This window comes from Triticum aestivum, chromosome 4A (genome assembly GCF_018294505.1).
Source record: "Triticum aestivum cultivar Chinese Spring chromosome 4A, IWGSC CS RefSeq v2.1, whole genome shotgun sequence".
Classification (NCBI taxonomy): domain Eukaryota; kingdom Viridiplantae; phylum Streptophyta; class Magnoliopsida; order Poales; family Poaceae; genus Triticum; species Triticum aestivum.
The window spans coordinates 590390867-590396575 of record NC_057803.1 but is presented as its reverse complement, the minus strand read 5'-3'; positions in this window follow the sequence as shown (position 1 = coordinate 590396575).

The window sequence follows — 5709 nt, the reverse complement described above, 5'->3', positions numbered from 1 at the left end:
CCTTATCCCGCCTGCTTGTGATGGTCGCTCCACATCTTCCCCTGGAGGCACCTCAACTCCTTTACCGCTGCCCTGTTGATTAGAAAATGAAAGCATTACACAAACATTAAACACAAGAGAAAAAACAAGAATGAAAAAAAAACTAGCAATCATCATTTGAATCAGTATTAGAATGAGCTATATATTCATAAAATGGATCATGCCAACTAATATGATGTATTTGTGCAACTAATAAAGCTCATGAGGACAACTGCAAAGACTGCCAGTGTGCAACTGAATGTGCAACAATAAAACAGTAAATAAAAAAAGAACGAGACCTGGCAGCTACAAAAAGTTCTAGTGTATGTGCAACAATAAGAAATGATATTGCAACACAAGAAAAACAGTAACTAAAAAAAGGTTTACAAAGAACTATTCAAATAGCTCATAAACACACACAAAAAACCCACATACCTCAGCATCTGCTGCGGAAGATGCGACAGCTTCTCCAGCAACTGCTGCCTGCACAAAAAAATGACCACTGATGTCAACTATGAAAAGATGCCAACTAGTGAACTACAAGATGCCAACTAATGCCAACTAATGTCAACTGTATTTAAATCAAAATGACTAGAGATGTCAACTACAAAAGGTTGTTATTGACAGACTAAAAACAAAAATACTATTCGGAACTGCTGCATAATTTCATCACTATCTAAAAAAAGCGAGAAAAACACTTATATTTGAGATTTTACTTACCCTAGAAGATGACTCAGCTCCCTTGCCAAGTGCTGCACGTCTAGTCCGCTTTACAACACGGAACTGATCAGCATCTTAAGAAAAAAAATAAAAAACATGAGCATGGGAAAAAATAAAAAAATGTCATATGACCCAAACAAAACCAAAAAATGGACTTGTGTCATCAACATGCCACTTACCTCAACATCCTCTCCCTGCTCAACACTCTGTGCAGGTCGTGGCTGGCGATTAGCAGGACGCTTCGAGTTCCGGCGAAGAGGCTGACTTCCAGAATGCTGATTAAGCAACCGAAAGAAAACATGAAAAAAAGACATTAGCATACATGCATAAGTTGAAAAACAACTCAAAAACAGAAGAAAAAAAGTGAATAAAAATACATCTCCTTGATTGCCACCCGCATCTCCTCCTATTATAACCATTTTTGCCCTGCGGCAGGAAATACAGCAAAAAAACATAGTTAGAAGATGTGGACAACCAACTACTACAATGATGCAGCCAACTTGGGCAGTAAACCTTGTGCAAACAGGACATCAAATAAGCCAACTAACTTTTTCCTGCCTAATTATTACTTGCCAACTGTGACAAGTAATACCTAGACAGAAAAAAGTTAAGTAAAGGCAACAAGCTCAGTGAGATAACTTATTTTGAAAAAAGCGTCCCAAGTTGAACATGAAGGGAGACACATGAAAACAACCACATCCACAACAAAAGACTTGCACATTGAGAAAAATTAAAATGGAAAATTGGCAAGCATTGGTACTAATTTGCACAAATCAAGGGGTCCTAGTTGCACAAAGCAGGAGAATAACACATAAACCACCACATCCACCACAATGGTGGTGGATTTGGTAGATTATATTGGAAAACTGGCAAGCATTGGTGCTAAAATTGTACAAACAAGAGTCCCTAGTTGCACACAACAGAGGGGGAAACAGCCAACTAGTAAAAGTGTATAACATATGCAACTAAGTAAAACCAACTAAGTAGAGCAACTGGCACAAGTGTATAACATATGAATAGCCAACTTAGTAAAAGTGATGCAGCCAACCGAGCAGGCAACTTGTGCAACTGAACACAGTATAAACAACCACCTAGTACAAAAACAGTGAGCCAACTGACCAAAACAACTGCTGCAACTGCAGAGCATATGGACAGCCAAGTACTATATGGACGCAGCCAACTGAGGAGAATTTTGTGCAACTAACCACTTAAATCTCTGAACACCAACTACGAAATCAGCCAATGCATTGCACACAACATTGCGCACATCTAATACAAACTTACAGAATAACTAAGAATCATGAACAGATCTCAAATCTCTGCAAAATTGAATGGAACATGAAGTAAACAGCCAAATCGCCCTAAAATCGCGCAAACGGGGACTACACGTTGACCCTGTCCAGCCACCCCCATGCCGTGAACTACGCCTCCAACGATTCCCCCGCGAGGAGAACCACCCGCAAGCCGTCGCCAAACTGAGCACTCCGCCGCGATGCCCCGTTCGGTGGAGAGGATGGCGAGGAGGAAGACGAAGACGGAATGGGGAGAGAACTCGCTGTGGCGAGGGATTTCAGGCCACCTTGTAGATCCCGACCACGGTTGGGCGCGTGCTGCGAGATGGGAGAACGGAACTCAATGTGACCTCGCATTCCCCTCGCCCTAAAATCACCCTAAAATCGCGGGAAATCGAAGATAAGCGGGGGTAGTTCGCGCCATTCCCGAACCCTAGAGAGCATTCCCCTCGCATTTCGGCACCATCCGCGCTCCGCGAGATAGAGAAAGGGAGGAGAAGCATGTAGAAGTGGAGGGAGAGCATACCTCCGGCGGCGAGGAGCACCAGCGATTCCCCGGCGAGGAGAACCACCCGCAAGCCGCCGTCAAATCTGAGCACTCCGCCCGCCACACCCCGTTCGGTGGAGAGGATGGCGAGGAGGAAGATGATGAAGGAATGGGGAGAGAGAGCACACTGCGGCGAGGGATTTCAGGCGCAGATTTCGAAAACCGCCGCCCACGACCCCCACTACTCTCTCCTCTATCACTTACAGGTGGGCCTCCCACGTCCGGATGCGGACAAAACCGCCCACGACCGCGGTGCGCGACTAGGTGGCACCTGACGGATCTGGGAGCGATCGCTCGTGCGATCGAACGGCCACGGGCCGGCCGCCCATTTCGGTCAGTTAGTGGCCGGCCGCTTTTTAGATTTCAGGTTCTTAGAAAGGCCAAACGTGCATAAAAATTAATGGGTTGACCAGTTGGGCTTGGCCCATGTAGCTGACAAAAATTAACAAAAATAAATATACTAAATGGGCTGAATTGTTGGACTCGGCCCATGTAAAAGACAGAATCGGACCGGGCTGAATCTTGTGCCACATCAAGCTTGCCACGCTGGATGCCTATGTGGCATGGGGAGGTTGCTAGTGACCAAAAATTTGGTCGTGGAACCAACTACCTTTTACATATCACAAAGAAGGTCAAAAATTTCAGTTTACGACCGCCAACTTTTGATCTTCTGTTTTTGGTCACAAAAAGGTCGCAAATGAAAAACTATGACCTTTCAGCGCCCAATAGTGAGGGTCACAAGTTGATATATTTCTTGTAGTGCTTCCACTTCTTTTTTAATTTACTTACTAAACTTTCTATACTTACTACTTAAAAAGAACGTAAGGTTCCCATTTCACCTTTCTTCCCATCACCCCTTCGTCCAACCTTTCATATATATGATAATCAATCACCTTAATTTACTTACCTTCCACTTCTTTTTTAATTTACTTACCAAACTTTCTATATCTATATCTATATCTATACTACTTAAAAAGAATATAAGGTTCCCATTTCACCTTTCTTCCCATCACCCCTTCGTCCAACCTTCCATGTATATGATAATCAATCACCTTAATTTACTTACCTTCCACTTCTATTTTAATTTACTTACCAAACTTCTAATAAAAAATATAAGATAGTTCACGATCAAAATTTGATGAACATTTATTTACAAAATTGCATTATTATTGACAGGTAAATCACAAACTAACATACTAGAATATTTATATCCCGTTGCAACGCACGGCCAATGATTTAGTTGTTGTTTATAAACTATTATTGTAAGTTGTTTTTTATGACTATGTAGTGCTCAAGTCAACGAGTTGCAAATTTGGGTAATTTTACCTGCGGGTACCCATTTATCCTAATGGGTGATGTGTATGGAAAAACATTGTACCCATCGACGGGTATGGATAGATTTGAGGCAATGGTAAGGATATGCGGTGGCTCCACCCATATCCAAACCCGACGGGTGCCATACCACCCATTAACAGTCGCGCAAGAGGCGGTCGATGGGCGTGTCCACATCATTCTTGATTTTACTGTCTGGTATAGAAACTTGTTTTTTAGGTAAGAAACCTCCCCAGATAACGCCTCACTGCAATCGAGCCGCACACGCACGCGCCGCCGCCGTCATCTCCCTTCACAGGCACGTCTCTGTCTTCACTCGATTTCCTTGATCCCCTTTTCGCATGTTGCCTCCTCCCATTCCTTCCCCCCTTACTCGCACGCAGGTGGCCGCAGGAGAGGCGTGGCAGAGGAGGCTCATTCAGGGGGTGGTGGTGGTGGGAGTGGGGAGTAAGAAAGAGCACGGAGGCGACGGCGGCAGCGGCGGCGGCTAGGAAGAGCGTGTGTGTGACCGACGCAGGAGGCTTCATCGCCTCATGGCTCATCAAGCTCCTCCTCTCCAAGGGCCTCTAAATGGTCCGCGACACCGTGCGAGATCCCGGTAAGGACCCTCCTCACTTTGATCTGTCCATCCCAGCCCCCGAAGATCCAACCTCAGCTCATCCTCGCACTGCTCCCGCCCCACGATGATGTCTGCGTCAAACTGAAAGCCCACGGAGGACGGGGACGAGGTCGGGGTGGAGATGTGGATCATTTTCTTTAGATCCCCAACTAAAGAGTTTGAAGTTGTTTCTGCAGAGAACCTAGGTAAACAGTTGATTCTGGTTGATTTCTTTTGAGTTCAATGTCAGGATCTCTGGTGGATGCACAAAAATGTTGCTCTCCCAGCTCAGCATGCATTTTTAGTTTGCATTTTGTATATCAATCTCAAAAGGATTTGCACTATGAACAAATTGTTTTCCTGTCTGAAACATGCACAAAATCGGAATAGAGGAAGGAAAATCAGTGGTTAGACTATGTGGGTTGTGTCTATTGGGAAATGGAGGTCGAAAATAAACTAATGCACATACTTATGTAAGTAGATGGATATTAATTGGAGACCAACAACCTAAAAAGGGAGGGAAAAACCATTATACTAAATCTATATCTATTGTACGTGTTTTTCACGTACTTTTGATCAGATTGTTACATTAGATATGCCTTGCATCTTGAATGTCATCTCGCTTCCATAATTGATAAAAGACAGTGCAGATAATGCCCTTGTTATTACCTTTTCACTTTTACTTGATACTTTCTTAAGTATAATTGCAACCCAGTTCTTCAAACATAAAGTCTAAATCAGGTGTCACGTTATAGTTATCTTTATATACTCCAATTGCCGATCTGTTTATTGCATTGCCTTCAAAAGATTCACTAGGGATCGTGCGCTTTGTTTGATTTTCACTGCAGATGTCAATGAATGTGCGCAGAGTCCAGGCTCCTGCCATGGCTCTGCAACTTGCCACAACACAGTTGGAGGGTTCCATTGTTCATGCCCTTTTGTCACCAGTTTTGCTAAGGAAACAAACTCATGCGCCAATCGGTTTATAAGTCAGGTAAACCATGAGAAGTTAGCACCTTGCTTTATTATTCTTACAATCAACAATGCCTGCTTTAGATTCTGAAAAATGATCTTTGTTGTTTAGTCTGGTAAATATTTTGCGTTTTGGCGAGAGCAGCAGAGTTGTTTTTCTCTCCATTAGCTGGCACTAATGCCTAAGAGGCATGTCACTGTTATGCTCTGTCACAGCCAAAATTTGGTTT